Source organism: Embiotoca jacksoni, unplaced genomic scaffold (assembly GCF_022577435.1).
Source record: "Embiotoca jacksoni isolate LCO1_2020_lvr unplaced genomic scaffold, fEmbJac1.0.p SCAF_25, whole genome shotgun sequence".
Classification (NCBI taxonomy): Eukaryota; Metazoa; Chordata; class Actinopteri; family Embiotocidae; genus Embiotoca; species Embiotoca jacksoni.
The window spans coordinates 3,528,644-3,550,383 of NW_027185376.1; the positions used below are offsets into that span (position 1 = coordinate 3,528,644).

At 42.6% G+C, this 21,740-nt stretch overlaps 1 protein-coding gene across 1 annotated transcript in view; it reads left to right on the forward strand.

The window, feature by feature from the left end:
* Positions 1-13,942: 13,942 nt before the first annotated feature.
* Positions 13,943-21,740, forward strand: part of gli3 (GLI family zinc finger 3) — a 102,812-nt gene continuing 95,014 nt past the window's right edge. Inside the window, 1 exon segment of the mRNA XM_069159672.1 lies at positions 13,943-14,372. The gene's annotated coding sequence lies outside the window, so the exon portion shown is untranslated.

Sequence of the window (21,740 nt, forward strand, 5' to 3'; positions counted from 1 at the left end):
TTATGAAGCCGTGACAGCACACCTGAATAACGGGACTGGGCGGGACACCCAAGCAGCGATACGCTGGAACGACCCAGAGGCAGGAAAATGCTGAGTTGTAAGAAGTTTTGACATTGCTGGTATTTCGTGGCTCCTCCATGTTGTTGGCTGTCAATCATCATTCAGTTGATTCAATAACTCAGAAATGTCATCGCTGGACAAACGATGCGTCTGAATAATTTTTCCCTGTCATCTCAAAAATGTTTCCACGGGTGTAAAACCACGTTCTCTGTGTATTCTTAGGTTTCTCTCCGTCTCCTTCTCACCACAATAAGAGCAGCCGTCTCTCCAGATGTGCACACATGATTAATACGTTGCTTTCGTACTCAAATACACACGTAATCACTTCTCCTATTTCTACTTTCAGGTTTAGTAAATATCATTGGGAGTACTAAATTGTTCTATTTGCATGTTCCCTCCCAGTATTTTGCACCTTAAAGCAGAAGCGTCCAATATTACATATGGATGCAGGCAAACACGCAAAATGGACAACGTGTTAAATTGCACATTTGAAAGACGCAATCCTCACTGCACGTCGTTAGTAAATCTGCCTGGTTATCTTTGGGCGGGTGATGTGGCGTTTGCATGTGATTTTACACACGCAAGCGTTTTGTAAATCAGGCCAGTGCGTGGAGGTTTTAAAAGATAAATTAAGGCCACACATCTGCATCAAAGTCAATGCAAAACACAACAGAAGAGCTCGTGTCCCCAAAAAGTGATGACATCAAAGCCATTCAAGTCTGAACAGCAGGCCGCTGGCCTGTTTTCCATTCCTCTCTGACAGTTTCATGACGCCCCCAAACAGGAAGTGCCAATATCAATGTGAGATAAATCTGAGATGGGTGAAAACAGACAAAGACTCATCGCTGAGATTTGAGGATGGCAACATGATTTTCTCTCCCTGTGTTACGATGGTGAAGGCACCCGTTGAATCGTGAATCGGGTTTGGATTTTGGCCGGTGCCATCTTGGTAGTTCGGAGCCGGTAGTGACCACATTTGGACAAGCTGGGGGAGGGAGAGACCGGTGGATCTGACTGTCCCGCCTACCGATAGCGGAAACCTGACTGCACCGCAGACCTGTCAATCAAACAAGACATTCCCCCATGTCTTTTTGAGGCCTAATATCTAACTGATGACGGGATTATTTTCAGATGGACCGCCAGTAAACTAATAAGAAGAACTTTAGCTAACAACACCGACATAACTTGTGGAAAAAAATATTGACTTTGTCTTTCATGATAGAAGTTGAATGGGAGTCTATGGAGCTGGAGGCTTTTTGAAGCCAACCTCTAGCACTCGGTGGCATTGCAGCTGAAGGCACTTCCCATTGGCCTTATTTTGCAGACCCAGAAGCTACGTCCAATTTTACATACAGTCTATGAATAAAACACATCTATTCACGCATTGAAAGACAACAAGAAGAAGAGACAGGCGGCAGCAGAAAAATACAGAAACAATGCAAAGCACATTGCTGTCGCTGTAAAAAACAAAACCTGGGGTGTTATTGTGGTCACTGAGGTTTGCCCCAGACAACGGCTGCCTACCTGCTAAATTCAGGTGAGACCGCAGGGTTTTTTTTTTTTTTTTTTTTTTTTTTTTATCTCCTCTCTTTGTATTGCCTATTCATCTCACGACAGGAAACCATCAGTCAAGTCAATAACAGCATGTTCCCGTTTAGCAACAGAGGTGAGACCTCACTACTGATGTCCTCAGTGTCCCCGGCACATGACGCGAAAAGAGAACGAGAATAAAGTAATGCGGGTGAGCCCACAACTTTGTCACAATCAGAGGTCATTTGTTTAATCCAGAGGCCCTGCTTTGATTGCAATGACGCGATGTAAATGTGACTCGTACCGTCGAAAAGGAGAAGTGAACCCCGTGCCTCTTTAAAAAGAGGAAACATCAAACATGCGTCGTATCCTATTGCAAAAGACATTAATGTGTTTTCTCCGTTTCTGAAGTTATTTGTGAGAGTAATCAGATGGACTGCAGTCTGTATTGCAAGAGAATTTTTCCGTATGCATAAACAAGAAACTCCCCCCAAAAAATCTGAATTTGACCCAGATTAAGTACATTATGAGAATAACTATGGCGAGTTCAATGACTGATTTCTTTGGAAATTACTGGGTTTTTTTGCACTGGAGGACAAAATAATAGGGAAAAAGTTTACAATACGATACATCTCCAAAACCGCTTTGGTTTCACTTTCGTCACATGAGAAAATCAAATGGAAAAGAAAATGAGTGTTGTTTTAAATTCCCTTATATCTGTGGTTCCCCCCCAAAAAATTGTTTAGTCCTATTAGATAGGCTTGAGTACCACTTTTCTTGTTCCCTGTCAGTGATTTTCTTACTGGCTGTGTTGGACCCTTGGCTGCACATGTGAATCTCTATAAAACATTGATATCCAGGATTTGCCCGTGTTTGGCTTGATGTTGGTTTTTTTTTTTCCCTTCACTAGACAGTCAAGATTTCATTTATAACTCCTTCATTTGAAGCTATTTGAGGTTTCAATCATTCATCCATCATTTTTTTTGTTTTAGGTTTCAGGGGGCTGTAGTTTCCAGGCACCTTCAATCGCAACATACTGTGAGGAAAACTTATTCCAGCTGACTTTGGTTGGCAGAAAACTGAGGCGTGCAGTCAGAGGGATTTTGTAGTAGAGATCAGAATCCAATGGTCAAAGAAGTACTAAGTTCATTCAAGTAAAAGTTCTCTCAAGAATATTAACAAGTAAAAAAAAAAATCTTATATTTCAAATTCTACTTGAGCAAAAGTGCAGAAACAATATCAGAAAAATGTACATATACCAAAAGTACTGCAGAAAAATGTCCCCTGTGACTGATATAGTATTATATATTAGATGCATTCAGCAGTGTTGTAAGCATCATTTTACTATTGAAGCGGGTCAAGGTAGTTTTAAGTTTTGGAGTTACTGTAAGGTAGTTTAGTCCTTCATAAGGTTCACTGATTTATCTGAGGGGACGTCAAATGAATAATGAGGTACGACACAAGAAAAAAACAAAGCTCTCTCTGACACAAATTTGAATAGGTTACATTTTGAAAACTTTGAAATATTGTATAATCATATATATTACAGTCTGAAATAATTATCTAAAATAAACCACGTGAGAGGTTTAGAGCAGTGGCGCCTAAATCCTTCCTTATTAAGAGATACAAACTGAACTGGATGGAGGGCTGCGGGCCAAAAATGAATGTTTATGGTATGTGAAATTACATTTCATTACACACTCAACATATTCTACACAAGATTGATATTCTAGATCTGAAATTTAATTTTGCAATGATTAAAACATTAGTCTTTAATTTGATTATTAGTAATGATAGTATTTTGCAGAAATTATTGTCACAAACAGCATCTGGGTGCTTCTTTTTCGGAGAATGACCTTGAGGTTGTCGAATGCCAAAACAAAGAAAGCAGGCCACAAACTGGACAGTTCAGGCTGAGAGGGACGAATCACTCTCTGCTGGAACAAATAAATACTCAAAGTCATTTGAAACTTTTTTTTATAAGAGTATTCAAACCTAATCATTAGGACCACAGGTTGAATTTGTATTGTTATGTTAAATGTTATATATATTTAATGTTTTTAAATGTAACAACTTAATGAGAAAAGTAACTTGTAACTACAGGTGTCACAGGAATATATATATAAAAATACAGTATTCCCCTCATATTGTGGTTACATACTGTACGGATGAAGTAGCATGAAATAAATGTCCTCAAGTAAAGTAGCACTGATCTACAACTGTCTGAATCCCACCTATTTGTGCATTTAGTTTTCTCTTACACACAAACATTAATATGTAAAACTCCCTGAAACCCTCAAGCAACTGCAGGAGCACCCACTGTGGCAAAAGTACCCTTTAGTTGTGAATCACTGCCTTACACTGTGTTTGTCCACCACCTATCACCGGGTAGATAAATAAAAAAAAGTATCTGATAACAGTATCAGACTGTTAGAACGTGCAACAAAAGCTTTCCTGTATTTGATCACAGGCTCCTGGTAACTTCAGCCACAAGGTGGTGTAGTTTGCACAGCAGAGAGAGCCTGTGGTTTGGCTTTCAGTGACAGTTACCAGCAGAGAGAGAGAGACACACACACACACACACACACACACACACGCGTTGGAAATGATGCTAACCCCACCTAGTGGAGGTTTGGATGGGAGACCAACTCTGGGGGGCTGCAAAGTTCACGAGTTCTGTCCGCTTCTCGCAAAACAATCTTGATTCCCAACGAGCTGCTAATAGACAGGCAGATTGATAGTATGTTATGCGTGTCCATGTTCCTCATTAAACCACAACTCTGAAGTATGGCGGTAATCACCACAGGGGAAAAACAGTAAAAAGTAAAAAAAAACAGCAGGTCTGGGCTGCATAGTGAAGAATGCAAAAAGACCCACAAGTAGAGCAGCACCTGTGGTTTGGGAACACCCCATCCATCTTTCTGCACATGGGGAATTGTGTGTGTGTGTGTGTGTGTGTGTGTGTGTGTGTGTGTGTGTGTGTGTGTGTGTGTGTGTGCATGAAGGAGACGTGTGAGAGGAAGAAAAAGAGGGATAGAGGGAGGACATGGTGGAGTCTATGAGTAATAGGAGAGACAGAGTAAGCATATGTGACCCGCTGACATTGAGCAGGCTGCAGTCTGGTTTCAGCGGGCCCACGGTCTGGTTCTTGTGGACAACGGAAAGCCTCGGGGACGGTGGCTCGTGCGTCGGCCGCGACCCCGCCGGCCGCGAGCGCCATTTAACAAACACGCTCATCGTGGAAGTTGAGAGTCGTTGTAAACAAAATTTTAGGGGCCCGTTGTGAAGAAAATGGCGCGTGGAATAAAGGAAAAACGGAAAAGGCGTCCTTGTATCCGCGGTAAGCAGGATCTTCGTCCCACTCTGCCGCTGCAAATAAAAGAAATGTAATAGAACTTGGACCTCCACAATTCCAGCCCAAACAGGGAGCGCTCCTATCATCAGCCATCTCTCCCACAGCTAATATTTCACTTCAGCTCCCGGGCCGCAGAATGAGAGACGTTTCCATTTCATGTCAGTCATTTCCAGGCCTGTGTGTTACCTGTGTGGTGATAAGTGTTTGACTGACTGGGAGTGTCGTTAGTCACTGTCCGGCTCCGAGTGACAGCCACAGATTGACGCTGCTGATGATGAGAGGGGGGAGGAGGAGGAGGAGGAGGAGGAGGAGGCCCGGTGTGTTTAACAACAACAGAAAAACACAGCTGAAATCGGAGGGGGGGGGGAGGGGGGGGTGGCGCATTTACACACCCGTAATGGCAAACAGAGAGCCATGCATAAACACGGTGAGCACAACAAGGTGTGTTAAAGGAGACACGATCATCATGCCGTCCTTATTACAATAAACTGTTTAGTTCCGACATTATATCTGTCAATAATTACCACCAAGTTACGCTGGCAATAAGTCACTGGTTAATAGTATGATGACGCAATCGTTGGACCCGTTTGGTGACATTATATTTTGTAGGTTCTCTAATTGCAAAGTAAAACTCCAGAGAAGTTTCCCGTACAGATCTATGTTATCTGACATGAATTACAGGGACGAGAAAGACACAGATCTGATTTTGTCTTTCGAATGGAGCGTCCATTTACCATGTTGCAGCTACTTGAGAGAGGCGGGACCGTCCCCACAACTGGGCGTGGCTTCAGCGCCTCCAGCAGACACGCCCCCCCCCCATCGTTTGAGAGCAGAGCACTCATTCTCTCACAATTTTGAAACCTGATTTAATATACTTGTCAAGTGTTTTCAATCATTACATTTTTGGCTGGGCGGTTAACACAATCTTCTGTGTAGTGAAGAACTTCAAATACATTTTTATTTCGACTTTAAAGGTTCGGTGTGTAGTCTTTGGAAGAAGGGGTGTGGGGGGGGGGTTTACTGGTAGAGACTAAATGTAATATCTGCAAACCAAACACTGGCTCTCGAGGTTTTCATGGTTTTTGCAAGCGACAACCTTCAGGGCTGAAAAATGAAGCCAACGCAAAAGTGCCACAAAAAAAAAGAGACATGTAGTACCTCGAATGGCCACTTGAGGCCGGCCCTAAAAGCCAGTAAATCCCCGTAGAGACTGCTCCTGCGGGACCGTGACGTACGAGGAAGCTCAAACCTTCGGAAAGCAAGCGTTCAAAGTTAGCATTGGGCGCATTTGTGATGTCACCATGGATCGGAAACACGAGGGAAATTTTGCGTCATTGTGCTGAACATGAAAAGTCTCAGAGCTTTTCGATCAACACTCGTAAGACATCCCAACATTACAGCAGAAATAAACATGTTTACAGCCTGGTACAAAAATGTTTTTTTGGGTTTTTTTTTTGCCTCTATAACTAAATTCCCCGCTAATGACAAAGGTACGGAGGCATTTAACTGTTTGCCAACCTCACCAATAGATGCCAATAAACTACACACTGCTCCTTTGACTGTGTTGACTTTGAGTTTTGGCACTGTTGTTTAAACCCACTGATATTTTTGCTGAGTGTGGAACAATTTCTACTATAAAAATTCCTCTTTTTCATGTATACTGATGAAGTAGAAAAAAAAAAAAAAATCAGGTACTTGCTCGGAAATTTAATGAAAGTATGCGAGCCATAAAATAAAGTGTTAAGCTAAAAACCAGACCATAGCTGCGGGGAGACATTATAGTCGTTTGATGACAGCAGAATAGCATTTTACCAGCTGCATTTCTTAACGATGACCTATTAAAATTTTTTTTTTAATTTACGGCTTGTTATTGAAAAACTGTTATGTCACACAAAAAGCAGGTAATGAGCGTAATATTTACCAAACAGAGACGTCCTGCGGGAATCTTTGTTGCTGTGGATGTTCATGCTGTCCACACCTGCAAAAGAATGGGGCGGGGCTTCCTGGGAGTTGACCAATCAGAAGAAAGTGGGCTTTCAGGGAGGGGGGGGGGGATTTAAAGAGACAGGAGATGAAACGAGTCGTTTCAGACAGAATTTAAATAAGGACTTCGTAAAGGGCCAGTTTCAGATAAATAAGGAGTTGTTTTTTTTTAACTGTGAATGGTGGAAAGCGTCTCTGGAGGGGTCTCAGAATATGACTTTTTTTTAAATTTTTTTTTAAATGAGCGTAATAGGTCCCTTTTTACTTTATTCTTCATTTGACTGCTTCCAGCAGCTCGTTTCAGTCAGGCGTATTGACCAACGGCTGCTTACATTATTACTGTCCAAAGCTAATGTGATGCCAACACAATATTTTCATCAACTATTGAATTGTTGAGCAAACTACATCGATTACTGTATTATATGCGTACTTCCTTGGGGACTTACTGTTGATTGTTCGCTGGTGATGCTGTTTCTTCCTACTTAAGGTTTGCTCCGACTAACTATTATTTTTTTGGTCATGAAATCTGTAACCCTATTTTCACAGATTTATAATTGCTTCCATCAACATTGTGAAAGCAATCTGGTGTCTTCAACCTTTACTAGAATTGTGTTTAGTTTTGTGCACCTACATGCACAGTTAGGGATTTAAAGGAAATAAACATTAAAAACATACTATACATCTATATTCTCATTTTGCCTGTCAAATTAGCCCAATCATAGGAAGCAGCAAATGTATTTACTTGTATAATCATTTCATGTTAGAGATGATGGTTCGGACGTCAGTGAGGAATGAAGTTTGCAGCACTTTCAAAGACAAATTACAACACCATTGTTTCCACCATTAGTCTCAGTACGGGCCAAACCTGGAAAACAAACAGGAAATAATCCAGCACCACAAGGCCAAGAAGTTCAATCTCTGGACATCACTGGAACATGTTTTCACCCTCACAGTCTCTACCCTTCCTTTTACCTCCTCCTCTGAAAGCCGGGCAGTAAGCCGTGAGATGGATGGGCTGAGCGTTGCAAGGTTTCCAAAAACTGAACAGAGTCTGACTGCTGCTCTACCTGAGGAGCAAAAAACAAAAGAGCCATCTCTACCTGTAGGACTGTGGGAGTCGAGGCTTTGATCTGGACCAGAAAGAGAGAGTAGTTTGATGAAATATTGATGCTTTTTTTTTTTAACTGTGTCCTGTGGGAGCTCAGTCTGCTCTCAGGATGTGTGCGCTGATCCACAATACTGCTCCGCGCCTCGCTAGATGAGAATGGACTTGACTATGAGGCTCAAGGAGTGTTATCGGGCCTAATGGGCCTGATGATGACCCCCCACTCTGGGCCTGAACAGTTGAGGGACTTTTTTTTTTCTTTTTTTTTTCTCGTTGATCAAAAGAAGACGTGCGTTTAATCAGCCGGCACCCGTTGCAACATACTGTACGTGCACTGGTGATATGGGTCTGACGTCTTAACAGAGTCTTGACAGCAGAGCTTGCGCAACCTAAATCTTAATTTGCCTTTTTTTTGGGGGGGGGAGGCGGTTATTCTATTTCGCATTGGCTTCAATAGCGACAGCTCTTAGAGGGGTTTTACTCATAGAATCTGGGGTTACAGTACAAAACCACAAACAACAAAGTGTACAGTGTTAAATGCAAAAAAAAAAAAAAAAAAAAAAAAAATATATATATATATATATATTTCCCGGGTCCATTGTGGGCTAATAAGGCAGTCAAGTCAAAAATGTAAATCATGAATTGACTGTGGTAAATAATAGAAAATAACTGTGCTGGAAACTTGTTTAAAGCAGTCAAAGGAGTCTTCACAGTGATGATGTTTTTCCCAAGTATTCAAATACTAAGGCCTTGTTAATCCAAGTATCAGACCATGTAATATGAATTCAACTGGGTGCTCAGAAAGTTTGATTTGAGTTTGTATGAAAGTGACCCACATTCTTCAAGCAACAACGATCTCCACGGAAGGAAGAAGAGGAAAAAAAGAAAAAAAAATCTGAATATTGATAACTTGCCTTGAGTGCTTTTGTCTGAAAGTTAAGAGGCCAACACACTCCAATCAAGGCCGGAAAAAAAGAGTGTGAAAAACGAGGGAGGATTTATCAACTCTCCCATGCTCACGTTCATACACAGATAGACTCGGGCGTAATGACTTCTGTAGGAAAAAAAAAGAAGAAAAAAGGCAGAACGATTATTTCAACTTGAAGGAAAGAGGAGAAAGAGGCAGAGAAACGGGTCGAGTGGGGAGGATGGGGGGCGGGGGGGTCTTAGGAGGAGCCAGGGGCACGAGATAGTCTGGGAAAGGTCTCGCGTTAAAGTAGAATTAACATGCCTTTCCATTGGAGTCCATTAGATAATCATATTCATACCACACAAGGCTCAAAAACCCTCTCTGTTTCATTATTCCCTTTTAATCCAGCCTGATAAGGGGGTGCAGGCGTCGTGGTTTTATTATGTCGTCATTTGGAATCCACATGAAATCCCCACGGGATGTTATCACGGGGAAATTGCTTAAGTAGCCCAAGTGGATATAGTTTTGCGTTTATTATTTCTGACGGATTCAAAATAACTGCAAATATCCTTTTTTTTTTTTTTTTCCCCCCTCCGTGATTATTTGGGGGCTAAGAGTCTTATCAGTCATTCACACTAATGGCCCACTCAAGCCACCCGATACCTCCGGCAAGGGGAGGGAGGGGATGTGAGGGGGGGGGGGGATGCTGGGAGGGAAAGAGGGGAGTGCTGTGTTTGAGAGAATGAGTACAGGTACAGTACATATGAGAAATAGAAGAGAAAGAAAGGAAAAAAAACAACCTGAGAGAGATGGAAAGAGGTGAAGGAGATTTTTTGAACTTTGTCAAGGATAGAAAACACATGAAAACACTCCTGACAGGAGATTCTGCTTTTTTGTGTGTGTGTGTCTGTGTTTGTTTGTCCCTAAATCCTGAGTCTCCGGCAAACGGACCAAATGTCAGACTGCTCCAGCCATTTGTGGTTCGAGACAATTATGGTCTGAAGATTAAGGGACGGCAAACGCTTTGATTGTATGTCAGGGCCTCTATTAGATAGTGGAGAGGAATCACAAGGGGGGTGAAACATGAGGGCAACAAGAAAGAAACCCCGGAGTTACCCGAGCTTACACCGATCACCCAAAACATTAAAACCTCAAACAAGGTGAAGCGTTTTGTATGATAGTACCCAATTCATTTAAATGGGAGGGGGCAAAATATTAGGAACAACCCATCAGTAGAACACAACCAAGTTCAACAGCACCACAAACTACCGTCATCAAAGTCAACGCGGCTCTCAGTCAGACTGAATAACAACTAAACATGAAGGATTGCTGGATTTATGCTTCATTTTTTTAGTGAAAACTAGGTATCTCCTTATTTGGAGATTTAAAAAAAAAAAAAAAATATTTTCATGTATGAAGGATCTAGTTTTTGTCCTTTACAGGTTGAGAATATTCTTGGACTTCTAAAGCTACAAGAAACCTCACACAAACCCGCTGAATTATCTGAACAACAAAAACAATGTTTTTTTCTCAGCTCATGGAAATACATGGTTTTGCAACTTAACCATTATGACATCAGCACAGGAAGTAAATTGCTCAAGCATTTGTTCTAACTTGAGTATGAATAATATATTTTGCAGTTTCCAAAAATCCAAAATCTTCTAATTCACACTTCTGGTCTTGCTCTTATATTTTGCTTTTTATTACCTACAATTTGAGATAACTGTCTCTGAGATTTGTGCCTCCACCTCAACACAGTTGGGCTGAATGCAATTTTGTTTGTGACGCTCACAGCAGAGACAAATTATGTTTCACTTATTAACAGCAACATGTTCCACCAGAATGACTGGTTGTGGTGAAACAAAAATCCCTTTTTTAAAAAAAATCAAATAAGTTTCAGAGTACCTAAAAGATGGGAAACATTGAGGGGCAAAGAGTCCAAACTGAGAACACTGCAGTTAAATGGTGAGCGTATTAATCATTGGGCCACCAAAGGTCCTGCGATTAATAATCTATGAGATACTGTCAACACTGTTCGTGGCGAGTTTCTCTCTTTGGTAGAAATATGTTATGCTGTAATATAGATGGAATGACCCCTTTAAAAATATATATTTCTTCAAACAAGTCGGTTGTTCCAAGCAGATATTTTTTAATTATTATTTCCACTTGAACCATTTTCTGATAAATATGAAAAATCTAGGAAAATTAAAAAAGCAGCACGTTAAAAAAAACAACAACTCGCAAGTACTTTAAAATTATATTGAGAGTACATTTACTTAAGTACTGGACTTGAGTAAATTTACCTTAAAGATATCGACCTTGACAGTACTAAAGTGCTGCTTACACATAATGATACAAAACATGATGATAATAAAACCTTCACAGTGGCGCTCTACACAATGAGCACGATTACTTTTACGAGTACATTTGGATGCTTACACTTCTATTTGAGTAGAATTTGTGAATGCAATACTTTTACCAGTTACCAGTATTTTTATACTGCGGTATTGCTACTTATATTCAAGTAGAATTCCACAATGCTTCCACCACTGCGTTTCTGACACTTCAGATATCACTTTATATTTAAAAAAAGAAAAGCCTCCCTCCCCGGCAGTGAACGGGAACCTCTGTCATTCCTCTGCTTCACGCAGCCGGTGCATTTCTTGCGGTCACATCTGTGTGGATATAATATGCTCATTCTGCTGTATCCATTTCACAGTGACATCTGTCCAGCGGCGCAGAATTAAAGGCGAAAATCCGAATGCCCGCACAACATTTCTGCCGAGTATTGATTTCCTGTTACTCGTGTAACATACGTGGACAAACGGAGCGCCACATATTGTTTCAGTGAGATCATCTGAAACTGGAAAACACGCTCCGTCGGTCGGTCATCTGAAAAATGAGACTCGGATGCTGATCTTTGAATGTGTGGCTAAAAGTGACAATATGTGTGTGATTGGCTGTCACGTGTGCGTGTGTGTGTCTGCGGGCACGCAGCTGAGTGTCTAACCTTAGCGAGCGCACCTCCCTGTCTGCGGATCTCGAGGTCTGGAACAAACAGTAGTTCCCTCTTAATTGGGGTGAGATCTGGGGCTTAAAGGGGGCCAAGAAAGGACCTGAACCCCCTTTCTTTCTCCTCCAGAATCGCTTTGGCTACAGAGGTGCTTTTGATGTGTGCTTTGGCTCTGCGAGTCCTACTTTGGAATATGTTCTTGGGAGACCATTGGTTACTTGCCTCCAGGCAGAATCTCAATCCCCAGGATCCTGGCCCTCTTTGATGAAATACTTTCGGGAGCCGCTAACCCTACTGATGCCCATGTGTACCTCCTCCCTCCCTCCTTTACCCTCTTGTTCTCTTCCCCCAACCTCCCCCTCACCCCTCCATCCACCACCACCTCCAACTACCACGTTCCTCAGATTCTCTTTGAGACATTCATAACAAGGACTTTATCTCTGTGTAGTCCGGGCCAGATGAGCACTGCCTGACAAACTGACAGGAGAATTAGTCGTGTCTTACAGAGCACCTTTGACGGTCTCCTCTCTCTGCAAGACTTCCTGGATTTTCATTTTATGGACACTGATTTATATCACACCTCGTATTCTATTGTTGTGCACGTGTAGCATTTCTACATTTCAAATTTTTACCTCATAACCTTATTTATTTTGTCTGCATTTTTCATTGACTGCAACAACAACAACAAAAAAACTGTCTGTTTCTGCAGATTTATTGAAGAATAGAGATGTTTGTGGCGACTCCACCCCCGTCCTCCACCGGAATATTTAAAGCAGTTGTTGACACTCATCATAGTTTGTAGTTTTGTCAACTTGCTCAACTTTGACATGCAAAAATCCATCTTCACACTGCGACAAAGTCAGAATCTAACATTTTATTTTAATGAGGACAAAGATGTTGACAGTCGTGACAGGAGATCTGAGGCTCTGATTGATTAAGGCGGTAATTAGTCAATGCAGACTTTATCAGCATAACACACATCAGGAAAGTGATTATAAAGACGTCCTTTAATGACTGAAATTTTTCATCAAATCAAATCATTTCTTCATTTGCCACAGCGGCCGATCGGATGCGTGTTAAATGGACTGACTAGGTCTTGATGGACTTGACCTCTCGGCCACACACACACACATTCAAATCCTGGTTAAACGATTAACGGGCGATTTTCCTTCCCAAACACCCACCTCTTCATTGATTGAAAGTGCACCCTGAAGACCTCTCTTACCACATAATTTCCCTGTATATTGATTATGTATATTGATTACATCTAACCCTACAGGAGGGCTTCCCTCATGCTTTGCCGCTGCGTTAGGTATCCCTCTGAAGGTTGAGCCCTGGAGACTTTTGTAGCCCTAATATACTGTAAATCAACACTTTACAATATAGAAGTCATAAATTCTCCTTAATGCAAATAGTGTGTTTTTTAACTGGAAGTAAGACTTAAGCGAAGCACCTGGATTTTTTTTTTTAATTTTTTTAGGTTCATTTAATTACACTGTGTCCTGTAGCTTTAATTATTGGGAGAACGGATCAATATATTTTCTGGCTGTTTTTAAAGTTTTTGTGAAAAGTGACCAGCAGCTCTATAAAGAACCTGTTAAAGTAGGTGAAAACATGGCAGAATCCCAGTCAGGACGAGGTCCATTGCTCATGCAGATTCATTCAAACACTCACACTCTAGGTGCAAAAAGGAAAACAGCTTCTTACAGTTAAAACGTGGATTTAATTTCGCAATTTGTCCTTAAAATGTAGCCATCTTCTGCTAAACTTGGAGTTTAATGTTGGTTTATGCTCGGTCTCCTAAAATGCTTCCTGAAAGAAAGAAAAAAAAAAGAAAGAAAGAAAGAGAGAAAGAAAGAAAGAAAGAAAGAAAGAAAGAAAGAAAGAAAGAAAAGGGGGTACACACATTTTTTTTCAAAAAAAAAAGGAGGGAGGCAGTGAGTAAAGGAGGGAGCAATCCGAAGGGAGGAGTCAAGCGAGGGAAGGAGCAGCTGGAGTCCCACACTTCGCCCTCTCTCTTCTCCTCGAAAAAACGCACTAAATGCATTAAGAACTCTCCACGCGCTTCTCTGACGCTTCTGTTGGTTTTACGCACATCTGTGGTCTGCTATCGGCAGATATTATCGGCAGGCTGATGGTGTTAGTCCGGCGGTGGTTGAACACAGCAAACTGTGAGAAGGAGGAGAAAGACAGACAAGAGGAAAAACTCTGGCAGCGCCGTTTTGGAGTTGGACTTGCAGCGTAAAGAAAAAAAAAAAAAAAAAAAAAAATAAGTCCCAGGCAACTCCAGAGGCACATCTGCAACTTAGGAAGAGGAGCAGAAGAAAGAAGACACGTTTTTTTTTTTTTTTTTCCTGAGAAGATTAAAACAAAACAAAAAAAGTCGAGAGTTACAGGGGAAATCATCCAGAAAGAAGTAAGTAATCTGTCAAAAAAAATTCAGGCTAAATAGATTTTTTTTTTTTTTTTTTTACTGTTGCGCTCATTTGTCTACTTTTTCAAGCTTAGTCCGACTTTTGTGAAGCAGCGGAGGTTTCATATTTCTAAACGATGGGATTTCATACAAGTTCACATGCAGACATGAAGTGAATCAACTGCACTCGCGTGAAACAGCAGCTTTTTCAAACAGCGATGAATGCCTCGATGTGGAATCCCCAAAAAACCAGCCGAAAATGCACCACAGACTGCGATACACTTGATCCGGGTGCTATTTATTCTCTGTGAATTAAGTGGTGGTTGTTAGAAAACCGCGAATGGCACACTTTGCAAGTATCCGACAGACAGATGTGCGTTTTGAAACTCGTTTGAAGTTGCGTAAAGTTTGGAGTTAGTGGAGGAAAGCGTGTTTATTTTACGCTTGGCGTGTTGTAGAGCAGACAAAAAAAAACAACAACCGTGGAGGGATTTGAACTGAAACTTCTGCAGGCATGAAACTTTATTGGACCCTTTACCTCAAGAAACGCGCCTGGGGGTGTGGTGTGTGTGTGTGTGTGTGTGGCGGAAGGGCGGGGGGGGCATTCATATTTATGTGCATGTGTGACCATATTTCAGTGTATGTTATTGATTCGCTCTATCCTGTTAAGAGTTTGTTTAAAAAAAACAAAAAACGTTTGTGAGAGGATGCAAAAGCTTGTTCAGACTTTGATTTTTAATTTAAATCCAACCAAACCTGAGGCTGACCCCAGCCTTGACCTTTGACATCCACACACATTTCATTTTTTCACTCTACCAATCCAACTTTTACTTGTTTGTTTTAATATTTTTCAAGCTTCAAAAGTTTGAGGCCGTTGTAGAATTTCACACAGAATAGTGAGATGAAATATTTGCACTGGAAAAAACGTCCAAAACAATTACACTGAATTGATTTTTATAGAAAGAAATCTTTGTTTTGCCTGTACAGTTGTATTAATTTCTGCAGCAGTGAGTGTCCTGAGTTAAAGCAAATCATTCGGCAGCAAGACATTATTAATGCTGCTGACAATCTGATAGGCCATGGAAACATTTTTAAAATTATGTTCAAAGAATGTGCTAAAAATAAGAGAAATGTTTAAGGGCACACTATAGCGTGTTTGAAGGCATGTGCTCTGAGAAATTGAAGCCCCCATTACAGTGGGGTCTGTGGCCCCGCAGGGGTCCATGTGTGGAGTTTTATGGGGTCCAAAGCAAAATATAAAAATAGGATAAATCCACTGGATTTTAGTTCATTAGATTTCACTTGGATTTGAGTAATTAAAAAGTAGGTGGGTTTTTCATTTTAAAATCAACACTTAAAACAAAACAAAAAAATCTTTCACATGCTTGTGCAGTGGAAAAAACAAACAAACAAAAAAAAACCAACTAAGGAAGCAGAAGTGTTTCAGGGGTCCAGGACATTAAAACGTTCGAGAGCCCCCCCCCTCCCCTCCCCCCGAGTCTCCACATGTGCCGATATTTGTTTGAAACTTTCCCTCCTGTCCTCGCCAGCTGTTCCACATTTTATCTGCTTGTCTGCTCTCGGGTTTCATACGGACGACGAGGGTCCGAGGTGCTCAGCCATGCGGTGCAGCTCAAATCCTCCTCTTTTTGACACATGGCGAATTATTAACGCAGGTTTGGCCGAAGCGAGTGAACACACCGAGTAAGATGTTTAACAGCACAAGTTGACGCAGATAAAAATCTCCTTTTAGCTATTTTTATGAGGTGGTTCCATCACTCATTTTGGCTGTGGGTTTGGGTTTGAGCAGAGTTTTTACAGGTCCTGGTTACATTTGTCTAATAAAATAAAAAAAAATTATAGGGGACTGACTGTCATTTAGTATTTCCCCTATTTTATTTATAATAACAAAGTAATGTGCACAGGGCCTTCATCTGGAAAATTAATCAGTCAAATTTATTGTACTCGGTTTGCTTTAAAAAAAAAAAAAAAACATGTCAGGCCTTAAATCACACAATTTTAGGGCCTAATCTTAAATTTTAAAATGACAACATAAGGATCACTCATTTAACGTTATTTGTAGGGATTAAAGAAAGCGAGCTGCACTGTTTCCTCCTGCATGTTTTGCATTTTGTGGCCTGTGATTTCTTAATTAGGCATATTAAAATAATACTGACAATTAAAAAAAATAAAAAAACATATAGTTGCCTCTATATCATTATTGGAGGCCACAATGTAAATGACATCTCATTTTATTTTCAGAGTGTGTGCAGAATATAAAATGTATCCACCAGTTGCCTTTAAAATTGGGTGATTATGTGTGATTAATCCAGATTATAGTTCTGAAATTTAGAAATATGTCACTTTATGAAAGGATTTAATATTCTACCGAAGCATGTTGCACCTAATTAATGACTTTAATTTCTATTTTAACACAACAATGTGGATGTTAGTCCATTTTCCAAATGTTATATAAAATAAATTGTATGAAAAACCTTCATATCGTGAAATTGGGACCTTCCAATTATAAATAAGAGTGCTGTATATTATTGTTGCTGTCATATAATAACTAAATATAATATCCGAGGTTGACACTTGTTTCAGACTGGTGCACCTTTACCTTAAAAAAACAAAACAGAAAAGGACTTTTGTCTCATTATGATGCAGCAGCAGGGATGAATGCAGCAGTGTTTAAGATGCTAATCTGCTGGAATGAGATGCACAAGTCGGAGCCATTCGCTTACTGTAGCCAGAAAAGATGTATCATTGCCGCCCTGCGCTCCTTCAACTTCCACGCGGGAGGAGCAGGCGGATAACGTTTCCCCTCTGCTGGAATCAGTCCGTCAGATAGCAGCAGCAGCAGCGTTTTATCTCAACTTTTAAGCGCTCCTTTTTGCTTTCATTATGCATGGGGACATTGGCCCGGGCCACCTGTGACCCGGTGACCTGGCGGAATAGAGGGGCTGTCATGTTAATGCGGGGAGATGACACGCTATTAGCTTTTGAGGTATGGCCCGCTCCTCTTTTTTTTTTTTTTTTTTTTTTGCAGGGCCCCTGCATTCACAGCTTAAGGCAGCTCGTGTCCTCCGGCCTTTTTTTTTTTTTTACGCCCAGCAGGAAGAGTACCTGTTATCAGGTCTGTATGCAAGAGGCCCCTAATGAGCTGTGTTGTTGCACTAACGCTGCGTCCTGAAGCACTCAAAGAGGTGGCAAAATGTTTTGTTCGAGGGTAATGTTGAGGGAAGTTGATTATCCTCAAGATAATGAGGAGTGTATTGCAGTTTGTTTTTTTTGTTTGTTTTTTTTGCGTGTAATCTTACTTGTTTTGTAGGTTTTTCTGCAGGGGGTTGTGTGTTTATCCCTTTAAAAAAAAAACAACATAATTCTTGAGAAGTTAAAGGTGTAAATGGTGACAATTTTAAGTTGTTTATAGTAAGTGAATACACACAGTAGCCGGCAGGCCAGGGAAAGTTTGCAGTAATTCCCTGTGTATTATGATTAGCTGTTGCGTCGCTTGCATATAACTGGTGTAGTTGAGTCGACGGCCCCCAAAAGAAATCTCTTACTTTGATGATTTGGTACTTTGATATGTTGACATCAAATGAAACAGACACAGTGGGGGAAAGAAAGAGGACAAGTCAGACAGAGGTAGTGATTGAGGGGGGAAAAAAAAAAAAAAAAAAAAGAAGCTGTGCATGAGTGCATGAGAGCGAGCGGACGTGTGTGTGTGTGTGTGTGTGTGTGTGTGTGTGTGTGTGTGTGTGTGTGTGTGTGTGTGTGTGCGCGTGCGCGCGCGCTGGTGTGTTTTGCGAGGCGCGGAGGAGGGCCGTGAAAAAAAAACTTGGGCAGAGATGGCAAACCTGAGAAGCGTCAAAAACGTCCGGATGCATTTGCGTACGAGCGGAGACAAGAAGGGGTCTTCGGGTGCGCGAGGGCTTCTCCTTGGCCTCCTAATCCCCAGGCCCAGCCATCCCTTCAGGGCATGCCTCAGATCTGACTCTCTGGCTCTCTGTGTGGACGACCCAGCTCCGCCAGCAGATTTAATATGCTATGTGTTCCTGCTCCCCCGGCTCCCCTCCACCTCAACCATCATTGTCCCAGAGCGGGACCCTCACTCTCTCGTTTCAAGGAGCCTGCTAAAGGCACCTTTCAAGCCGGGTGATGTCTTTGGATAAGGCGTGCGTTGGGGGGTTGGGGGTTGGGGAAGGGGGAGAGAGTAGCGATGAAGAGGGCATGAGACTCAAGATAGCAAACTGTAATTTTAGATATGTATATTACTCACATTCAGGAATCTCAATACACTTGGGGCTTTTGCAGCCGGCAAAAGCAGTCAACACTCATCACGCTAGAAATGCATGCATGTACATGTATTCTGCAGCGCTCTCATTCACACACGTTTTTTTTTTTTTTTTTTTTAATATTTGTATTTGTCTTGTCTCAGTTGGAAGCAACTTTTTTGTTTTTCACTGGCATGAAGAAATAAGAAATGGAAGGTCAAAAAGTAGGAGCTTAAGTTGCTTTAGTGAAGCAGAGAGAGAGAGAGCTCTGTGTTTCTTGTATAATTTTTTTTTCCATGGCTTTTAGCCTTTTTGGAAACTCCAACTGGACCTGACGATGAGCTCAGGAGTCGGACATAAAACAATACTTAAAAAAAAGAAAGAAAAAAAAAAAAAGGAGTAACAAACAGTCACGTAAATTTGAGTGATTTGAATTTGGAATTGCTGAAGATGTGTTTGACAGCTTGACACGAGGCCCGCTGCAGGTCGCGTTAAAAGGTGTGTGTGTGTGTGTGTGTGTGTGTGTGTGTGTGTGTGTGTGTGTGTGAATGCAGCGTGTGCCAGCGAGCGGCCGCGTTTTCTTTTCTCACGCGCTCGAGGAGGAACAGGACAGGTCGCGCCTGCATGTGGCCGCCGCTCATCCCCGCCCCTCTGTTTGCCGAAGCCGCTGTAAAAATGTCTTTAGGTGTTGGGTGTGAAGTGTAGCAGCAAGAGGGTGACGTGTTTTTTTTTTTTTTTTTTTTGAGGCCCATTTGCGTGTGGGCTGCGCGTAAAGTTGAGCGCCTAAAGAGACAGTCCCCCCCCCCCCCCCCCCCCCCGCCACCGGGGAGGGGGTCGGTGGGGGTGTGTGTGTGTGTGGGGTGTTGCTATTGCAGATGTGGCATTGTGTCAGCTTTGATGGGAGCCGGTTGTGGCATCCGTGAGGGGGTCTGTTGCTTTCTTGTCCGGGGTGGCGATCGGGAGACGGATGAACTGGCCGCTTGCCGTGAACAATGATTTGTCACGTCGCCCCTCGCTACTCGACGTGTGAAGCCGGGCTTCTCCGAAGGCACTGGCGCACGGACGCACGTTTTTGTTGTTGTTTTTATTTTTATTTTTTTAAATTTTCAACCAAAAATTGTTAAGTGGATATTTTTCTGAACAAAACTCGAGCTGGTAATCAAGACGCGTGTTGTCATGCAACGATGCTCACAATGTTGAACCCCCGCGTGTTTGCAATCCCATGCTGCTCGCGGTTGTATTTCACTGGGAGTTATCCTCCAGTCCCGCTGCATCCTGGAGTGGAGGTCAAGGAGGTGTCTATTGTTTGAATGTCAAATGTAAATCCCAAGGTTAATACCTGAAAGAAGCGCGGGCCCAGATATTCTCTTTGCTCTCCAAACATGTTTAGATGAGTCCTCTCCCCCCACCCACCCCTACCACACACACACACACACACACACACACACACACACACTCTGCCCCCTTCATTTCCGTCTGCTGTGGACTCGGGGGCTCGAGATGGGAGGAGGAGGAGGGTATCCCGTATAAGCCCCTTCAGTGTGTTCTTTGCAGTAATGAATGCTAACAGACCCCGGCTCTAATAATGCCTCATCTTTGGGAAAAAAAACAAAAGGGGGAACTCTACTATCTGAGCAAATTTCGGCCCCAACCTGAAAGAGCCCTCCCTTTGACAGCGCAGCATTTGAAGACTAATCGTTTTTTCTCATGCAAAGCACGCTGTTTTAAGAGGCCGGGCCACGGAAAGAGAGGGGGCTGTGTTTTAACAATACTCCACAGGGAGTGAGGAACAGGGTTCGGGGAGGGGAGGTAGGGGTTTGAGGAGGAGTGGTGGTGGTGGTGGTGGTGGTGGTGAGGGAAGGAGGGTGGGGAGGGATTCCTCTCTCCTTTGCTCCTCAGACAAAGCCCAGTTCCTTTCAGGGTTGTATTGGGGAGAGTGGGGGCCGGGGTGGGGTAGAGGAGGGAGCATCCAAGAGTTTGAGTTCCTTGAAAGAGAGCGACTCGAGCCGTTTTTAATGACAGTTTGTCACCGTGGCTCCTTTCCACCTTCCAGTGGGTGGGTGGGTGGGTGGGGCGGGGCGGGGAGAAATCGTAGCAGCCGGCCTCGCAGTGACAGGCCCGGGAAAAGAAGTGGGCCCGAGAAAATTTATAGAGAAACAGAAATATTAACGTGTACACGGGGCCCTAAAACGGCTTCGGCTATTCCTGCCAGACTGGTGTTTTTATTAAGAGGGGTCGACGTGCTTTGGAAATATATCTTATTCATGAAGAAAAAGCCAGGTTAGACTTCCCAAAGAATTCATTATGTTTCCCCCCAGATGCGGCTTTGCGGGGCTGCAGCCGTCCCCTCGGAGGACGTGGAGCGTGGAGCGCAACATTGTAAAGCCTCCCTCAGTGGGCACGGCGGCGCGAAGGGTTCCATTTGTCAAAGGTGCCGGAGTCTTTTTCCCCTCCTCAACACTTTCCCGGCTCAGTCTCAAACTCATTGTCTGAGCGAAGGCAGGACATTAGTCACTGCAACGCTGCGGGAGCCTGCGGGGGCTAAAGGACCGGCGCTCTGGAGCCCGGGCCTGGACAGAGGGGAGGAGAGAAGAATGGTGGGAGGGTGGGGGAGAGGCTTAGGGGAGAGAAAAAAAAAAAAAAAAAAAAAGGTGAAAGAAGGGCACGGAAAAGAGGAGGAAATGTGGGGTAGACGGAAAAGTGAGGAAAGAGAGAACATGAGAGCGCCCTAGTATGTGTGTGGGAGAGGCAGAGAGACCGTGGGGGGGTTTGGAGGGAGTGGAGTCTGTAGCTCTACCTCAGGGCTCAGTATGTAAGCCCCTGTCTACCCCCCAAAGCTGCTTTCACAAAGAGATTTACAAGACAGGTCTCCGGTGTGCTTTGCTGCCCTGCATTATGAGTGAGTGAGTGAGTGAGTGAGTGTGCGAGTGTGTAAATGTGTGTGTGCGAGAAATGGACCTTTCCGGGTTGGTGTTTAAAAAAAAAAAAAAAAAAAATTGTATTACTTTTTCTGTTTTTGGCATCATCTATGCAAGAAAGATATTTGCCCCAAATTTACCAATCGAGGCGGGTCATACTCAGTACAGCCACAGCG